We start from the raw sequence: 20,747 nt of genomic DNA, 5'->3' as shown, positions 1-20,747 counted from the left end.
AAGTATTTATATTGGCTGAATCTTCGACAAGATGTCGGGAAGTACATCAGATCATGCATTGTCTGCGCCATCGCCAAACCGACCATCAAGAACCAAGGTCTCTATACTTCGCTGCCTACCCCTAGTCGACCTTGGGAATCTATATCCATGGATTACATGTCAAGCATGTCTTATAATAAGCATGGAAACAACTGTGTTTTTGTGGTTGTTGACCAATTCTTGAAGATGGGCATAATGGCGGCCTAGAAGAACAGTATGATAGAAGAAGCCACTGCTAAACTCTTCTTTGAATGAGTGTGGGTAGACTTTGGGCTCCCACAGTCTATCATCTCGGATTGGGACAACAAGTTCCTCAGTACATTTTGATCTAGTCTCTGGTCAATGCTGGATGCCAAGCTCACTAAGTACACATCTTTCCATCCCCAAATTGATGGCCAGACATAGGTTGTCAACAAGATGATCGTACACATTTTTTGCATGTACAACTCAAAGCATCCACGCAAATGGGATGAGAGCCTCCCTTATGTCGAGCATGGCTACAATTGAGCTGTCCACAACTCAACTGGCCACATCCCTTTTTAGCTGGGCTTGGGACTAGCCACTATGTCCCATTGATGTGGCCATACCAGTTGCAGGGACTCAGGGAGATTCAAGTCATGTCTAGTCCGAAGCCAACAAGGAAAATAGCTTCATTGAGCATATTCAACACATCCGCCAATAGGTCCATGACATATTGGAGAAAACCAATGCCAAGTACAAGTAGTAGCATGATCAGCATCAGGTTCCAGACAAGTCCTAGGTAGGCGACAAAGTTTGGCTACATTTGTAGAAGGAGCGCCTTGTTGGGCCCCACCGCAAGATTTGCCCGCTTCGGTATGGGCCATACACCATCACCAAGGCTGTGGGAGATAATCATTTTGAGCTTAGAATTCCCCCATTTCTTGGCGTGCACCCAATGTTTAATGTGGATCGCCTTTGGCCATACTTTCGGCCATTACTAGACACATCAAACATTGCAAAACATCTCACACCAACAAAGTCAAATTCAGATTGTATGGAACAAGATGCAACTGATCAGATCATGAACACACATATCAAGAACAATCTCTAGTAGAAGATCCAATTATATCGAGTTGTCAAAGTAGGCTAACTCTTTCACTAGGGCAAGTGGTTCACCAAGGACCAATTTCAACAGAATTTTCCTCATCTCATGGAGGATCTCAACGCAATGGGGACCATTGCTTCCTAAGGGGGGAGGAATGATCTAGGTGGATATTGGTGGCCACCCACCAATTCCACTTGGACCACCACCATTATTTCTTTTAGATTTTCAGTTTCCTTAATTGTAGCACAATTTACTATTTTTAGCAGTTTTTTGTGTCTTAAACTTCTAGAGCCATTTTAAGGCCCTAAACGATGTTTTTTTGGTCTATCGGCAATGACCTTTGTTGAGTCATTTTTTTTCATAGTCCTTGGAGAGATCTTTCTAATGGGGTATCATGCACTTCAAACGAAGATAATATGACCAAGTCACGACCTTGGTAAGTTGGTTGCCCAACTAACCCCAATGGGGCCCATAAACTCTCGGTGTTACATCTCCTTGGGTTAAGGTTTTGGTTTTTTAGGGTTTTATCTTATTGTTCAATAATAAAAAGGACCTTGAGCCTCATTGTAACGTAGTTCAAAGGCATGTAGCCACCACATCTCTTCTCAGAGATAAGCTATCATCACCGAGCTAGTTTCATTTCCATATCGTTTGTAAGAATATTTCATTATTTGATATTAATCAAAGGAAGTGCTATTTCTATTGCATCTATGTATTTATGGTTATATCTGTAATTTGTTGTGTTCCTGTTTAAATTCAGATCAATGGGAACATATACTAGTGAGGATCTAACTACGAAGCCCATGTGAGAAATGGCTCTACCATTATGTTACAATTATATTAGATGTCTAGTGAAAGTGACTTGAAAATTGCAACATAATGGGGTCCACCCTATCAAAAAATATCATGGTATGAGGTTAAGATGCATAATGCAGTGGAAAAAGTGTTATGTCCTAACCTATATGCTAGTGACGAAAACGATACTTTCCATGATAGGTTTGTGATCATGGAGTCAAAGTGTTGAAAAAAAAACTCACAAAGTCTTCATTTACCCTAGAAAACTACTTTCCCCAACACTTCAAGCCAAAAGTTAAAAAGTTCATGAAATAATAAAATTTAAAAATTATGAACTTTATAAAAGTGGGTTCTTAAAATTTTAATATGAAAAGGCATTTCAACTCACAAAAATTAATTTTAACTTGCAAGTGGTGAGAGCTTGAAAGCTTGGGAGGAAAGTTTGGGAAACTCCATTTCACTATTTCCTCAACCAATTCATCAACCGAAGGCTTCCAAGTAATTCTAAATCCATAATGTCATCTAATTTATGAATTTTTAATAGATTCAATCGATTTTTCACCGTATTAATTTTTTTTTGAATTTGTTTTCAAAGGCAAAGATACGTGTACATGCAACTGTCATTTAAAGAAGTCAGTTATGCGTAGAAAAAAATTGAAAATTCTAATTTTTAATGGATGAATCTTCTTAAATTTGCAGGATGGAAATTGTTTGGAAGGAGAGGGAGCATAGTGAAGTTGACAATGAGGTTTTAGAGGATCCAATGGCATTGGATGCATTAAGAATATGTGGATTTCTCAAAATTTTCATGATGTCAAATATGAAAACCCAAACTCAGTTGCTAGATATGCTTGTCCATTACTGGGATCCAGAGCAGGAGGTTTTCATGATCGATAAAATGTCTTTACAAACTGATGTAGAAGACATTTAGTTCATTACATGACTTTCCCAAAAAGGGGATGCAGTTTATCTAAAAGTGAGGGCCCGGGGAGGCCTAAATGTCTTTGTTTATGTAGATATCGACTGTACACCTGGGACGTACAAAGTCGGGTCTAAAATTCCAATCAAGAACGTGAGAAGCCTACTAATAAAAATTATCCTCTTTACCATGGTCAAAGTGGTAGGATCGGTAGCTCTACATCAGGCCTCTTGACCTGCCATGTTCTTGGCAGTAGAGTGCCTTCGTTCGAAAGTATTTGATTGGTGTACATGGCTCTCAACTTGTATGAAGAAGAAAATGTATCTAGTGAGACGAAGGAAAAATAAGAATTTCAGCTTTGGTAGCATACTTTGTTCCTTTTTATTTGAGAGAGTATCATCACTCTGACCCAGAGTGTCAACCACCTTTAGCAGTCCCAAGGATCTGAGGATGGCCAAACGGGGAGACATGAATAGGCGAGTAGGTGGGGGTGAAGTCACCTGAGCAGCATTTGATGACGAGTTCTTCCTTTGGTGGGAGGAACAAGTCATAGCTATAGATGAATACCCCTATGCAGGCATAGTCTATCGAGAGGACCCGGATCTGACCCTTCCTGAGGGCACTGCATGGTGCGAGATGGGTAAATTTGTTTTTATATTTTTATGTTATTTTATTTTTTGGATTTTTAATATGATATTAAGAAGTTAGAATTATTTTTTCGTGAAAAACAAATCCTACAACATTATTTGATCATGTTGCAGATGTTGGACTAGTAATACCTGAGGGTTTACCTAGACATAGGTATCATGGCAGAGATGTGGAGAGAGCAGCAGCTGAGACCGAGAGAGTCCTTCATATAGTTCACAGGAATTTGGAGAGTTTGACTCACCAGGCTCCCATTGCAGCCACAGAGGATCTCCCTAAGGCCATACAAAGGCGAGTGGTAGGAGTACCACGAGAGTGGGTGCAGCTCTTCCGATGGGTGAAAAATTCCATCGTCTTCTTCCATGACGCTTATCTAGGGAAGGGCCCACAAACTTAGATTTAGATGATTGATCTTTGTGGACATGATCGGGCTTAAGCCCTAATTTTGTAGTACATTTGTCCACATTTTGTAATATTTTGGACATATTATTTCTATCTATATACAGATATTTTCACGTTGGTTTGATCATATAGACATATGATTTTATGATATTTTTTATTTTACTATGATGAATGATTAATGTTCCAATCTAATGCTTGATTAGCTATAGAATCAACAAATGAATTTTTTGATTGTGGAATATGAATAAAAGTAATAAAATTAAATGATATTTGTAATAATATCACTCTGAGAAATTGGTGATCTAATAAAGGATCTCTCACATGAAATATGATATTTAATTGATACACCACAAGCTTTGAATCCAAATAAACCACTAAAGATTCAATACAAAAATATATTTATTGAGATAGTAATTGAATGGAAACATTTTATTCAACCATATTGTTGGATGCAAGATCAATACATATGCATCTTGAGGCTAACAACTGACTAGATGGATAATATATTACCCAAGTAGTGGAATCTAAATTCTGAGTATGTCCACTATCACCATCAGTTAATGCTAGATACACTAGCTCACCCATCGAAACGTTCCAAAGCAAATAAAAAATGCCAACATTACCACAAGACCTAGAGACAGAAATAAAAAACTAGGTACAATATTTATGAAACGAAGAAAATGCTAGGCAACAACCTAGGCATAATACTTCTTAAGATAGAACCCATTTATGGGCTCTGACGATACATTTTCATCAAATTCAACCAACTCATATGCACATTTTTTCAAGACCTTTTTAATTATAAAAGGACTATACCACATGGGTTTAAAATTGCCTTCCCTTAAGGTGTCCTTATCTTGGTCATAGACCAAGACAAGGTCGCCTTTAGAGGAACCTTAGGATGCACAATATTCTCATATGGGGCCTTTACTCTCTTTTTATGAGCCTCATTCATTGTGGCTTCATCTTGATGATTCTCATCGAGATGTTTCAAATGAATAAGGTGTTCCTCAAGACTAGATGTGTTTGGAGGAAGTTCAACAGTTAATTTAAGAGATGGGATCTCACATTCCACAGGGAAGATTGATTCCAAACGGTAAACTAGTTGAAAAGGGGTAGAACCCATGGAGGTCTTAACAAACATACGATATGATGAAAACACAAGATATAGCATGATGTACCAATTGGATTTAGGTTTATTGATTGTCCTTTGTAGGATAGTTTTCAAGGATTTTTTCATGACTTCAACTTGGACATTAGCTTGAGGAAAGTGTGGAGACAAATGATCCTATCGAAATCCCAATTTTAAAGCCAACTTAGACATCATGTTATTATGAAAATAACTACCATGATCAGTGAAAATCTCCCTTGCAATACTAAAACGTGAAATAATTTGTTTGAATAGGAAAAGAGTTTATGTCTCACCATCGCTTTTGAAAGTAGGCATGGCTTTGGCCCACTTCATAAAGTAGTCTACTGCTGCGATAATGTACTTGTGACCCTTAGCCGAAGCTAGGTTATAAGTCATAAAATAAATACGCTACTTTGTGAATGTATTGAAAATTATGGCGAGGAAAAGTGGAGCTGGATGAGCACGCATTTTCTAACTATATACCTTAAAAGTATGGAACTTTTTGACCGCTTCCATGCAATCTTTAAAAATCAAGGGCCAAAAATTGCCTACATGCAAGATTGTTTGGCTTGTAGCAAAACCAGATAGAGGACCTCCACAAGATCCACTATGGTAGTCATTTAGAATAGACTTAGATTCTTATAAGGTTAAACAGTGCCTAATGGTTGATTCAATACTACGATGATACAAAGTGTCACCAATAATAATATAATTTTTGGCTAGGTGACACATTTTTCTACATTCATCCTTCGAAAAATTCTGAGGAAACTTCAAAGTTTGTAGATATACTATGATGTCTCCATGCCAAGGATCATGTGAAGAGATTAGGAAGATATTTTCATCTGGAGACGACTCTTCATAAACAATTCTCTTCACAAGGAAAATCTAAAATAAATTCCACGAATACTAAAGATTTTTTGGACTTGGATGACATAAGTTTGAGATCAAATTCCTGTAAGATGACAAACCATTTATTATATTTTCCCCCAATCACTTGCCTACTGAGGAAAAACTGAAATGGGTTGACATCAGCTAACACAAAAGGTTTTCTAAGAAGAATATAATGACGAAGTTGCTAGACAACGTGAACCACTGCTAAGGAAAATCTCTACATGAGAATACCTAAGTTCAAGACCAACTAAACCTTGGCTCAGATAATAATCACATGTTCTCTAAGAGAATTGTCTTCCTGAACCAAAACCATACCAATGGTTAATATTGCCACAATGAGATATAAGAGGAAATTCCTTCTATAATTGGGTGGACTCAAAAGAGGAGCAGAGATCAATTCATTTTTCAAAGCATCGAAGGAGAATTTAGCAAAATCATCCCAAACAAATGGAAATCCTTTCTTCATTAATCACATTAATCCTTTTGTAATCTCAGTGTAATTTGCGATAAATATCCTTAAGAAATTCAATTTACCTTGGAGACTTTGAAGTTGAGAAACCATTGATGGGGTAGGAAGCTGAAGTATTACCTCAACCTTGAAGGGATCAACATGGATCCCTTCATTGGACATAATGAATCCCAATAACCAATCAGATGTGATTGTCAAATGTATTTATTAGGATTCAACTAGATCTTATATTAATGACATTTTTTAAAAAACAAACAAAGGTGATGTCGATGACCAATTCTCTTTGAAGAACGAGTAGCTAAGTCATCTAAATATGCCTTTGTTATGTGCCTCATGTCATTGAATGTATAAGACATGGCCTGCTGAAAATAGCTCCAGCATTTTTGAGGCCAAAAGGAATCTTGTTGTACAAAAATGTACCCTAGGGGAAAATAAATGTTTTCTTGCATTGATCTTCAGGACTGATAGTTGTTTGATTATATCCTAAAAAACCATCCATGAAGGATAAAACCTCATTTCCAGTACGCTCTTCAATGATCTGATCGATAAATGGAGTTGGGATATTATCTTTAGGACAAGCTTTATTCAAATCCCTAAAGTCAATGCATACATGCATAGTTCCTTACTTTTCATCAAAAAGGGTTGGATTCAAGACCCATTCAGTTAGAGGAACAAGGTATATGAAACCCACCCTAAGTAGATTTTCAACCTCAGCTTTAATATTTGTTTCTTTCCTAAGATTTATTGGTCATAGCTTTTTCTGTACAGGCTTAGAATTTTCGTATGTCTTGATCTCATGTTGAACTATCGATGGACTGATTCTAGGAATTTATTCATAAGACCAAGCAAGCACATCTTGAAATTCCGTAAAAAGATCGGCATAAATCTTTATTTCTTTAGGGGAACATGCTGCTCTTGTGAAGATATTCTCTATAATATTCGGATTCCTAGAAATGTTCACCAGAATAGTTTTCGAGATATTGGACATATTACCTTCAACAATTTTTTCTTTTGGGGCCAAAGGATTTAGAATTTTATGAACACTTCCAATTGAAGAAGGAATGGACAAATTTTACTCAACTTGATGCAAATCAGGGAGAAAATATGATGATGCAAATCATCCCTTGGTATTTCTATACTAGTCATTGCTTCTAGGATTGCATCTTTGGATGGTAATACTATGTTAAGGCAATCCATAGCCAAAGCAGAGTCAATAGTCCAGACTAGAGTCATATCACCATCCAAATCCTCTAATGAGAGAGGAATGGGGTCAAAATCTGTAGAATTTACTATAGATCAGTACGTGATTTCTGCTATAGATATAGGGTATGATATTCCACCTACTTGCCCCTCTTCTAATGTGGCAGTAAAGGGGGGTAATGGTGAAGGATTAAAATATAATGAGTTATGAAAAAACCTCTTTGAGGAGTGACTTTTGAGGATGAAATGGAATTCACATGACCAATAGGAGAAGGAAGATCAAAAGTACCAATCAGAGGAACACATTCCAACTCCCAAATTCTCGATAGGTTGCTTGGTATTCTTCATCAAGGGGATAGTAGAGTCAGAAGATAAATTGGGATTGTTAAGAGATTAATCCATTTCATCAATTGTAACAATACTCCCTTCATGGGGGAAGCATAAGATGTGAAACGATGATGAAACAATAACATCCATTGCATAAACCCAATTTCTACCCAGCAAAAGATTATAATCATGGTTGGCATCAACTATCTCTACCTCAACATTGACAACCTTTCCCAAAACACGGATAAGAAAGGCTGGAAGAATTCCTTGAGGCTTGTGAGAATGACCATCAAATGCAGTACGGAGAGTAGAGGAAGGAATAGCTTCTAGAAACCTCATAGCTTTCTAACATGACATCGGAATGGCACATGTGGAAGGTCGTTCATTAACTATAGATCGAAATATATTCATTTTCCGATATGTAAATTTAATCTAGAAAGTCATGTGATGAGGGAGTATCTTATTATCACTTGACACATTAAATGTAATAACAAGAAATTTATTCGGATCTACTGCTCCAACCTTAGTTAGAAATTCACTCTGTGTAGGACACGATTAGGGTACCTCTAATGCTAACATCACACAGGGGATTTGGGCTAGATCTCTGATAATAGAATAGTTCTGAGCAACCCTAGTGTTGGAATTAAAAGTCGAACATTTTTTAGAGCCTTTCGGCACCATGGGTATAGGCTCAACTATGAGCCTCTCAATATGGAGTGGCTATGGGATATCGGAAGCAACCTTAGCCTTAGAAGGTTTTAGCTCACAACAATCATGTGGTCTTGTAGAAACAACAACATGAGAAATCACCATATAGACATTCGATGTAGATTTATGCCCTTCCAATTTCCCCCCTGTGGGGGTTCTAGTACCAGCATTAACGCCATCAAGCATTTGTTTCCCTTGGGGAAAAGGGTTAATGAAAAAAGCCTGGGAACTTGAAGAACCCTGTTGAGCTAACAAGCACTGAGCATCCTAAATCTTAGGGAAAACATGGGTAAGATGATCCCCATTGCATAATTTGCATGGGAATTTTACTTTCTTTTTCGATTCCTTCTTTCCCTCTCGAATATCATTACTGGGCTTGTTTGCATTCCCCTTTCCAACCATATCATTTTTCTTATCACGTTCCTTCCTCTTCCCATTAGATTTTTGGTCTCCTTTGGTATTTGAGGATTGGACAACATTAACTGTTAAAGTTTGGGAAGGCATATCCACTGACAGTGAAGCTCTTGCAGGAGAAGCAGATTGTAAAGACAAATATTGCAATTGATTCAATAGGTTAGCCATGTTGCTATTGATTGATGCTACAATTCTGTCGGCATGGGGTCCTGGGTTAGATTTGGTTAAATAGATATTCAATTGAGGAGAATCAGAAAAAATCTTTTAAGGGACTCCAGACTAAGAATATATGAGTTCTGACTATTGGGCTCTAAAGATGGCATGTTCTTCAGTGGACACTAGAGAGAGTGACACATACTTCCAATTTTTTGGCTGCAAAGATTTCAAAAAACATTCGAGAAGGAACTCATTTGGGATATAGGCCTCAATGAGCCTCTTCCTTCTGTACCACTCTTGGATGTCGTCAAAAATATGAGTTGCTTTGTCTTGTTCAAAAATGGCTAGGAGATCAGTTCCAACATCATATTAGACAGGCAACTGAAAGTGGTTTAAAAACACAGTAGTGATTTCTAAGCTAAATATACCATTTTACAATGTTTCTAGTTAGGGTGCATTGGAATAATCTCAACCTTATCAAATCATCGATCAAGGAGTTAGATGAGCACAACAAATGGAACATGGTTATATGATCAGCCTGATCCTTGCCAGACTTCCCTTCAAATTTAGGAATATCAGAAGGAAGTTTGGTGGGAACTAAAGGCCAAGTTAGATTGTATCAATTCATATTGTTTGTCAACTTTGAAATATCTATAAAATTTAAAGTTTCTAGGAATGGTAAGTGCGGAGGAGTGGGAGAATTCAATCCACCAAGATCAGACTTTCCGACATTAGGAAAAGAGTATCCTAGATTTGGAGAGGCACAAGGTTACCATGAGTTACTCGTATAAAGACCTGAACCATAAGGAAACCCTTGTGGCCCAGAATTATTCAGAGGGTATCCACCCCCTGTCGCAAGGTTACCATACATAGGATAGTTTCCTCCTAACAAAAAATTGAAAGAAGGGGATAACTACTGATAAGGATTCCATGCACTAGATAGCGAAGGAAATATATGTGAGGTCCTGATGGAAGGGAAAGGAATACTCCGCTATTGACCAAATAGATGGGATAAGTTCGTAGCCCCTAAACCACTAACAAATGTATTTCGATATCCTTGACCTCCTTGGAAAGTATTAACATTCTGAGACTGTCCTAAGTTCAAATATGGATTGCAAGGACGGATATGACCACTTCCAAAAGAAAAACCTGAAAAGATGTTGAACCACTTGGCATAGAAGTCATAGATGTGGAAACAACAGACGAGAAGATTGAAGGAACCGGGGGAATCCCAGTGGATGGCATCCCGAAAGGATAGGCACCAGTGAAATGAGCGGAAGATTGGTGCTGCCACTCAAACCCGAAATGGAGGTAGAGTCAACAATTACATTACTAGGTGTAATAGTGGAGATAACAATAGTACCCCCTCCTACGACTAAAGGAGGGTTTTGCACACCAGAAGTATTAGTACCCATACTTACGACATTAACATTAGCCATCTAGAAAAAAGAAGGAGACTGAACAGTGCTTATCAGCCTGTGAGTCAGGGTACCCACATATGATATAATGTATCGAAGGTGAGAAGGAAGGGGTGTTGAAGGAGTCATGGGGGACTTAGAGATGTCCTCAATATCAATCTCGCCTTCTGATTGGAAGAGCACCGTAGCAAGGATCAAAGTGTTTACATCCAACTTATGAACTGCACTAGGTTCACCCTATGAAATGAGAGCCCCTAAAGAAGGATTAATCATTGATGCTTCAGCTACTACTGGTTGAAAATCACTAGTATAACTACTCCTATGCCTTTCATAACTACTATATGAAAGTTTGACACTCATAGGTGAAATCCCATGAAGCCTCCTAGAACGATGAACCTGTCAGTGAACCACTTTTAAATATTAAGAGAACTTTTAAAGACTAAAAACATAACAACTTACGGAAATCTAGGAGAAAAAACCACTCACTCAAAAGTCCCTAAGGATAGAACCAAACAAGGACCTTCCAAAGATAGTTTGGGATAATTATGGCCCAAGCCTACCAGAGAAGGTATCAGAAACAGTTACGATGGCCTACAAACAATAGTTGTTGTTGGTGCAAGTACCTGATCTTCATAAGGGAACCCTCTAGAAGTACTATGAAAGTGATGCAATGTTTGTCTAAGGTACCATGGGCATCCTCCCACCCACAGTCACCTATGTGGTCCCTAGGATAGGAAACTAAGGTCACTGGTTCGTAATTAGAAGTTGGGTGGAACATTCATGGGCGCGAGATCCAACACGTAAGATAGGGGGTATCTCTCTTTCCCTGTATTCAATTGTCCTCTTTCTTAACTCATGTGTTATAAGATATTTCCCAGACAACTTAACGAGACTGGATTTGCACTCTTTAATCAAATTCTATGTTTCAATTTAGAGTGGCCTAGGATAGTTTACTCTCCACACACCTATTCCAAGGCCCTAAATTCCCTATACTAATTGATGTATCTACGAAAAAAAAAAGAAAAATATAGTTCATTTTAGATTAAGCACTTTATTTTATTGCTTGTTATTTAGGCCACGAGTAGTGGAAGTGAAAATTATGATGTTCTAACGCAAAAGGAAACCAATAGAAAACTAGGCTACATGCAAATGCAACTTCTTTTTCTTCAATGAAAAGTGATCTCTATAGGGTTCTATGAGAAATCTATGAAAGAAAAAAACTCTTTTCTTTTTCTTTTAAACATGCTCAAACATTCAACATCTATCAAAATATACTAAAATGCCTAAAATGAAAACTACTATAATGCATAGTAGAATGCCTAAATGAAAGATTATATGGAATGTTCTAAACAAACAAATGTGTTCTTTTAATATCCTATCATCAAAATGTAACCAAACAAGGAGAAACAAATATCCAAGAAAAGATCTCCCAAGAGAAGCAAATTTCAACGTCAAGCAAGCATTCATACACTTGTTGATAAACCAAAATATCAAAAACCAAAAAACAAAAGAAAGAAAAGGAAAAAACAAATGTTTTTTCCTTTTCTTTTTAAGGACTTCAAGTAAAAGTTTCAAGAAGGCAAAGAAACCAATCATCCCAAGATCGAAATCAAGCAAAAAGACTCCAAACTACACAAGCCATAAATAATCACTAAGATGATAAGACAAAAGTGACTAAGAGATCAAAAACACTTGAACAACTTGACTTAAAGGACACATAAAATATTCAGAAAACAAAAAGACTTTAGAGAACCAAAATCCTTCACTGAACCAAAATTGCAAAGACCTTTATCAAATAACCAAAAATAAACTAAATAAGCCAACTTAAAGAATGCAAAGCGAAGCAGTGAAAAGATTGGATTATAAGGCAACTTGAGAAACAAATCACTATTCCAAAAGCATAGAACAGTCAGAAACTTTACCAAGAGGTCTGCAATCCAAACTAAGAATACAAAACTTCCAAGAATTGCAAACCCTAGGTTGAAAAAACATTTTTGCAAAATGAGATAAAGAAATTGACACCAACAAGAAACAAGACCATTCCAGACTGCAAATGACTCTAAAAGAGCAGGAAAACTAGGCTACTCCTCCAACGGGAGGCAAAATTTTGAAAAAAATCAAAATTTCCTAAATATATGTGACTGTGTATAAGTAGATACGTGTGTACACATCACTGTTTCTGAAGAAGAAAACATATACACAGGTTTATTTGGAAGAATGTTCTGAACTTAAACGGGAACACAAAAACTTACATATATAATCATAAACACAGAGATGCAAGAAAAAAACACTTCATTTCATTAATAGAAAAATATTGAACTATGCTCACAAAAAAAATGGAAATAAGACAGCTTGGGCGATGGTAGCTTATCTTTGAGAAGAGATGTGGCAACTACATGCCTCTGAACCATGTTGCAATGAGGCTTAAGGGCTTATTTATTATTGGAAAACATGAGAAAACTCTAAACAACCAAAACCATAACCCTAGGAGATGTAACACCAAGGGTTTGTGGGCCTCATTGGGGTTAGTTGGGCATCCAACTTCCCAGGGTGGACCCCAAAAAAAACGTCGTTTAGGGGGTCAAAACTGCTCTAGAAGCGCAGGACCCAAAAAACTGCTAAAAAAAGTAAATGCTAAAATGAAAAAGGAAATAGATGAAACTAACTGAGGGGTCTATGTGGAATATGCGGTTTGCCACCAATTTCCACCTAGATCATTCCTCACCCCTTAAGAAGCGATGGTCCCCATTGCGTGCAAAGCCTCCATGAGGTGAGGAAATTTCTGTTGAACCTAGTCCCTCATGAACCACTTGCCCTGGTGAAGGAGTTAGCCTGCTTTTACAAATTGATATAATTGTATCCTCTGTTGGTGAGCGTTATTTATCTATGTGTCCATGATATGATTAGTTGTGGCCTATTCCATGCAATCTGGGTTGAGCTCTGTTGGTGTGAGTTGTTCTGCAATGTCAGATGTGTCCAACAATGGTGAAAAGTATGGATGAAGGAGATCTAAATTGAACATTGGGTGAAAACCAAGGAATGGAGGGATGCTGAGCTCGAAGGCATTGTCATCGACAACCTTGGTGATGGCGTATGGCCCATATTGGAGTGGGAAAAGCTTGCAGTGGGGTCCAACAAGGTGCTCCTTCTGCAAATGTAGCCAAACATTGTCCCCCACCTAGAACTTGTGTCACACTTGATGCTGATCATGGAACTACTTGTGCTTAGCATTGGCGCTTTCCAATATATCATGGAGATATTAGAGGATATGTTGAATGTGCTCAATGAAGCTCTTAGCCCTTTAAGATCCAAACTGAACATGAGTTGAATCTACCTAGGTGGTTGCAAATGGTATGGCCAAATCAATGGGGCATAATGGCTAAAATCCTAGCACTACCTGAAAGGGGTTGTGGCTTGTTGAGATGTAGAGAGCTCTATTGTAGCTGTGTTGGACATAGGGGAGACTTTCATCCCACATGCGTAGATGCTTCGAGTTGTACATGTGAAGAATGTGTACGATCATCCTCTTGAAAACCTCTATTTGGCAATCAGTTTGGGGATGGAAAGTCTTGGACTTAGTAAGTTTTGTATCCAGCATCGACCAAAGACTTGACCAAAATTCACTCAGGAATCTTCTATCTCGATCTGAGACAATGGGCTGTGGGATCCCAAAGTGTACCCACACTCACTCAAACATGGGCTTAGCAATGGCCTCTTCTTTGATACTCTTCTTGTAGGCTACCATGATGGCCATATTAGATAATCTATCGGTGACCATGAAAACACAATCATTTCCGTTCTTAGAAGAAAGAAGGCCTAGTATGTAATCCATGGACACAGATTCCCAAGGTTGACTACTGACGAGCCTCTAGATTAGACATAAATTAATGCCCATGCCTCTAATTTAAAACATAACTTAAGGCCTATGACCATCTTTGAGTACATTAAACCTCTCTTTTTGCATTATATAATTTATTTTTAACTTTAATATATTCATTAGGAAGATTTATGAATAACTGAATATTTGTGCCTAATATTATTTTTTTGTTTTTGAATATTATGAGAATATTGGGCAGATTATGAAGAGTTGGAGGAGGAGATAATTTAGGGACTTGTTCCCTACTACTATAGGATCAATAATAAAAAATAAGTCAACAAGATATTATGGAATTATGGCACAAATTGTGGAACTCCAATGATTGAGATAATCTAGGAATGTGTTCTTTGCCATTTAATGCAAATTCCTCGTATTAGGGACTAGATCCACTAATCAAGGGATTTTGGTGGGGAAATATTCCTCCATTCATCGAGAATGATTCCTAATTATTTTGTATAAGTACCAAGTCGAATTTTCCTCTAGGGGGAGATTTTCATTAGTGTTATTGTGGAGAGAACTTGTATTTTTGTAGCGCCATTGTATTTTCTTGAAAGGATGTAATTCTTTTGATGAAAATAATGAAGATTGGTGTCATTTTCAACTTCTAAATATTGTTCTCCTCCATAGGTCTCTGTCTTTCCTTGGGCTTGGCCATCCCAGGAGCCTCAGAGCCCTTTTGTATCATTTTCTTTATTTCTTTTCATTGCTTATTCACATGCATCTCTAGGTTTTATTTCTTTCTACTTCTACATTCAGTATTAATTATTTCTTGTTGTAGGATTGCGTTAAATGGTTGATGTAAGTTATTTTGCAGGATCAAAAACATTATTTCATCCTTGGAAAATATTTGGAAGTTCATAAAAATCACTGAGTTGCTTGGATTAGTCTTATTATTCCCAAATCTAGATTGTTGGACTTCTTTTTTAGCAAAGAACAATAAATTTCTTATATTTTTTATAGCATGCTAACGAGCTCCAATCAACTTGATTCCACTTGCATTAGATCATAAAAACATTATATTTCATAACAAAAAATACCCCATTGCATTTTCACTTGATTTGGTTAGGCATTTTTTAGATTTATTTTTTTTATTTTTTTAGAATGGGTTAATAGAGGTATTTTTGAGTGATTCCACTTGTAATAGGGACCTAAGACATCCTAGTTAATAAAAAAAATTTTCCCATCCAATTTGTATTTGATTTTCTTGGTCATTGGATGCTCACCAATTTCATCATTCCACAAGGAAACGTCTCCAAGATTTTTGAGTGAATCCATCCATCTTTCGACTTTGGTTTTGAGTTTTGAGTGATACTAGGAATATTCCCACTCCAATCCACCCATAACACACCTTTCCTAAGCCTCCCATCACCTCCAAGACCTCACATTTTTATCTCAACTGCATCTTGTAGGTTTTCTGTAATTCCTACAGGATCATCCCGTAGGTTTCTAGTACATCGTGCAAGTTTTCCTAAAACAAAATGTTTTGAGCCCGAATTGATGGAAAACATCTAGGATGTCACAAAAAGCCTCCCAAGGGTCTCCCACACCTTCCAACCATCTCATAACCCTTCCATCCAACCTTCAACATCCTTAAATTCACTTGCCACATCACCAAAGGAAATTAGTTTGCATACTTGATTTTGCATGAAAAGACAAAAAGACAAAAACATTTCAGTCCCTTTACTTGCACATTAGTGATGTTTGATTCTTCTTACTTCCATTATTAGATAGTAGAATTTGGTTCATGATAATTTAGCATTATTGCAAAGCATAGTTTCTTAGTTAGTTAAAAAATGGTGTTTTTTAGCATTTGATTTCAATTTCTTTCCTTGTACATCCTTTCTTGCAATAGGTTAATGTTCCATTTCGAACATTTCATTTTTTGCAATTAGTTTAGGATTTGACTTCAATACATGCGCTCAATTACATCATGACAGCAAAGGAAGGACACATTGTATGCCACACATATAGTTTTGATACCTCTAAGTTTGTACGAACCCCTCGGTTGATAATTAAAGTTAGTAGCCTCAGGAGTTGCAACATTCTTATTGCAATACCAAGGCTCATCAATTTTTGGTGTCATTTTCGGGTAGGTGTTAAAGTATGCATTGTTTTCTTCTCTAGTCGATTCATTTCTTTTTAACTTTTGCAAAAACAAAAAAAAAAAATTTCATTAGGCATATTTAATTTCAAAAGTAGAAAATTTCAATGTATTATAGTTTTCATTTAATCATAAAAACAAAATAAAAATAACCCAACACCAACCCACTGCCCCATTTGATCACATGGTGCAGTAAGAGCCATATCGCCATTCCCTTTTGCAGGTAGATGAAGAATATGGCAAAGAATGTAGAAGAAATTGATGGCGATGATGACAATGAGGAATATCCTATCGGATTTCCCATTCAAGGTACTGATGGAAGTGTGCACAGGAAGAACATCCCTCCATATTTTCTTCCAAAACTTCATGGTCTAAGGTCAGAGGATCCATAAACCTTTCTCTTTGAATTTGAGATTGTTTGTAGATCTTATGGTTACCTATTAAAAACTCAAAAACTGAGATTGTTTCTGACAACTTTAAAGGATAGAGATCTTCAATGGTTCATGAGTTTAGGGACTAATTCAATAAGATCATAGAATGATATGCAAAAGATATTTATAGAAAAATATAAAGATCATGACCTTAAAGAAGAAATATTTAGAATGAATCAAAGAGAAGATGAGAGTCTAGAGGATCTAATAGAGAGGTTCATGTATAATGTTAAAAGGGCAAAGCTACACCATTTAGGATCCGACACATTAAAAACCCTCTTACTTAGAACAATTAAGGATGAATGGATTGATCTCCTTAATCCCATGAGTAGAGGTGATGTATACCAATTATCATTTGATAAAATTTGTGAAACATGAAAACACATATCAAGAGGAAAGAAAGAGTAGGTAAATCAGCATGAAGATCAGTAAGTCAAGCTAAATTTGGAAATTTGTTTGATGATTTTAAAACAAAAATTCTTAGCAATCTAACAAAACAAGTAGATATGTTAAGAATGCAAGATGAAGGAAATGAAAATGCTGATATTCGTGTCGCAGAATCATAGGATGTTAAACATTGTCTATCATTACCAAGGTTGAAGGAAGTTCACCAAGAGAACAATGGATCAATTCAATTGCCAATGCAACAATGTTATGTAGCTCCAAGAGGACCATGGAATCCTATTCAGCCTGATATGATGCAAGAGCCTAATTCACAATTTCAAGCTTATGCACATCCACATCAAAATAATTGAAACATGCCCTTTCCTTGGCAACATTGGCCATCTCAACCCAAAAACCAATCTTGGCAACAAGGTTGGCAAGGAACTTATGGGAGCCATCCACAATATCCTTAATATCCTCCATACCAAACTCCATGTTATCCTTACCATTCACCTCCACCACAACCACAACCCCATCCACATCCATCTCAAATATACACTCCCACTCAACTACATGTACCACCATTCCCAAATCCACACATTGAAGTAGCTCAACCCACTTACAGTGCTGAGGTACAACACTTCCAAACATCTCCTTTTGAGATCAATGGTATTCACCATAGCTCAGAAAGAGTATTGCAAAAAAGAGATCATCTTGATATCATTGAAGTACCACATCCAAAAGAAGAATATTCAAATAAGAATACCACAGAACCATGGGCTGCGATTGATGAAGAGCAAACATCAAAAGAAGAGATTGAGAGAACTCCCTCATAGTTACCACCAAATCCTCCCTGTATTCAAGAGAACAATCAACAAAAAGAGGAATATTTGAATGTCATGGTAGAAGAAGACATGAAGGATGATCCAGATCAGCAAAAGGACCAAGGACATCACAACTATATTGAAATATGGTTCGAGATAGTCACTAAGTTGCAGCATCATTCTTCCTCAACTATGCTTGATCCTTTCAAAGTCAAATCATTTGGTCTATGAAATCCAGGTACATGTCAAAGGATACATTTCAAGCCTCAACATAATTTTGTCCGTCATCTTGATGTGCCCATGGCTCCATTGGAAGTATTTTTATACTTGAAAGTGATTTTGTTTTTCAAGTAGGGTAGGGTAGAAAAAACATTGAAAAATAAGAGAAAAAATAAAAATCTAAGGTGAAAACCTCCTTGGAGGCACCTCAGATTGGCTCATTGATTGAAAAGCTCCATGAGGCGGTCAATGGGTTGAAAAAATGAAAAAGAAAAAATAGAAAAAAAGAAGATCCTAGGTGAAAACCTCCTTTGAGGAGCCTAGGTAGACATACTAGCTGAAAACCTCATTGAGGCGGCTAGTAGGCGTAGAAGAAAAAAGAGAAAAAATAAAAGAATCCTTGCTCCATGCATGCATGTACTCTCCAACATCTGTAAGCAATAAGAACAAGTTGGTACCAAAAGGAAAATTGGTCAAGCCTAGTCAAAAGAAGTCAAATTTTGACTTTCTCCTATTTTGCTCAAATGCTCCAACAAGGCCAAGGCCATGACGATCCATCACCCTCATCTATTTTCACCATCCACCCATCATTAGCAAGCTTCTACTACTCATTTTCCTTGTTGTCCTAAAAAACTACAGGATGCTCTGTTTTACTACAGGATACAAAAATACATAGAGCAGAAATTTGTTTTTGCCATAACTTGAAAACCATGCATCCATTTGCCAGACTGTTTCAGTGGGAGATGAATATGGATGATGGTAACATGCTCAAGAAATTTCAGAAAATTACGGTGCATGGTTTCCAAGAAATTGGCCTCCATCACCTTCAACCATTTTTTCATTTTCTTAATATCTGTGCATCCATTTAAAAAGTTATTTCATGGGGAGATGCATATGGATTATGGTAACATGCCCAAGAAATTTTAGCAAATTCTAGTGCACAGTTTCCATGAAATTAGCCTCCATTACTGTCAGCCATTTTTATTTTTTCTCGAAATTCGTACGTCCATTGAAAAAAAGTTTTCTATGGGGAGGTGCATAATGATGATAACAACATGATCAAAAAGTTTCATCTCAATCGAGTCTACTGTTTGGGAGATATGAACAAAACAAGTTGTTGTCCTATAAACCTACAACATATAGAGCAACACCTACAGGATTGGTAGTGAGTAGTTTTAAAGGAGATATAGAGGTCAAAGAAGCTTCTCCAGAGCCTAGTAGCAGCATTGGAATCATCAACATCATCATCCAACACCTGCACATCAACATCAACTCAGCAGCAGCATGCATGTCTCTCCAACAACCATCAGGTTGATACAAGTATGTAATATTCTTGACCTCTTCTCTTGAGCATACTATAGTTAGGAATTTGTTGTCAATGCATGAGAGATGAGGTTTTATAATCTAAGGATGGGTCAATAGTCTCAGCCGCATTCAACTAGCTGATTGCAACTTAGTCCTTCACTCATGCAACATTGAAAAGTCAAATTATGAATGGTAATGATTTTGAAGGAATGAGGAAAGTAGTTTAAAGAAGAAATTTTTGCAAAGGCCAAGGTCATCAAAACACTCCAAGCCCTCCATCCAATTCATATTCACTATCTATTAATCATTCATCCATCCCATTTCATTCTTGAAAATAAAAACAAGGAGAGCATCCTATCCATTTTCATGAAATTTCCATTTGCAGGTCAGCAAGAAGGATGGTAAAAGAGCAAAGGAGGATCACAAAGAGACCTCTGTCACTCACATTTTTATTTTACCACTCATTACTATTCATTCTGCCACCATTTATGTCATTTTTTCGACTCCATTGCTTCAGTTTACAAAGGGATTGTGTTTTCTACAGGATGATCCTGTAGGAATTATAGTGACCCAAAAATCCTACAGGAGGTAGTCCTTCGGCAAATAAATGGTGGAACAAGGTAGCAGAATGTTGATATGGGTGTGGAAGACCTTGCCAAATTGAAAAAAACAATCAAGAACCATCTTGAATAAGGGTAAGAAGGAAAACTAATGGTCTCAAGAAAAAAGGATTTTTGTTTGCACAAATATGTTTTTTGGCTTGTCCTTGTAGAACTTACAGCCAAGATTCTTAATGCACAAGAGAGAGGCCAACAGGGCCATGGATGAGGCACAATGAGGTCACTAAGTTGCTCATAGGATGAGCAACACTTTTAGCAGGGGGTAGGATGGGGCTCTAAATTAGACATAAATTAAGGCCCATGCCTCTAATTTAAAACATAAATTAATGCCTATGACCATCCTTCAACACATTAAGCCTCTATTTTTGCATTAGATAATTTCTTTTTAATTTTAATATATTCATT

Source organism: Pinus tabuliformis, chromosome 7, assembly GCF_031772625.1.
Source record: "Pinus tabuliformis cultivar Carrire ecotype Pingquan chromosome 7, CPIR1, whole genome shotgun sequence".
Taxonomy (NCBI): Eukaryota; Viridiplantae; Streptophyta; class Pinopsida; order Pinales; family Pinaceae; genus Pinus; species Pinus tabuliformis.
Note: the sequence above shows the minus strand (reverse complement) of the source record.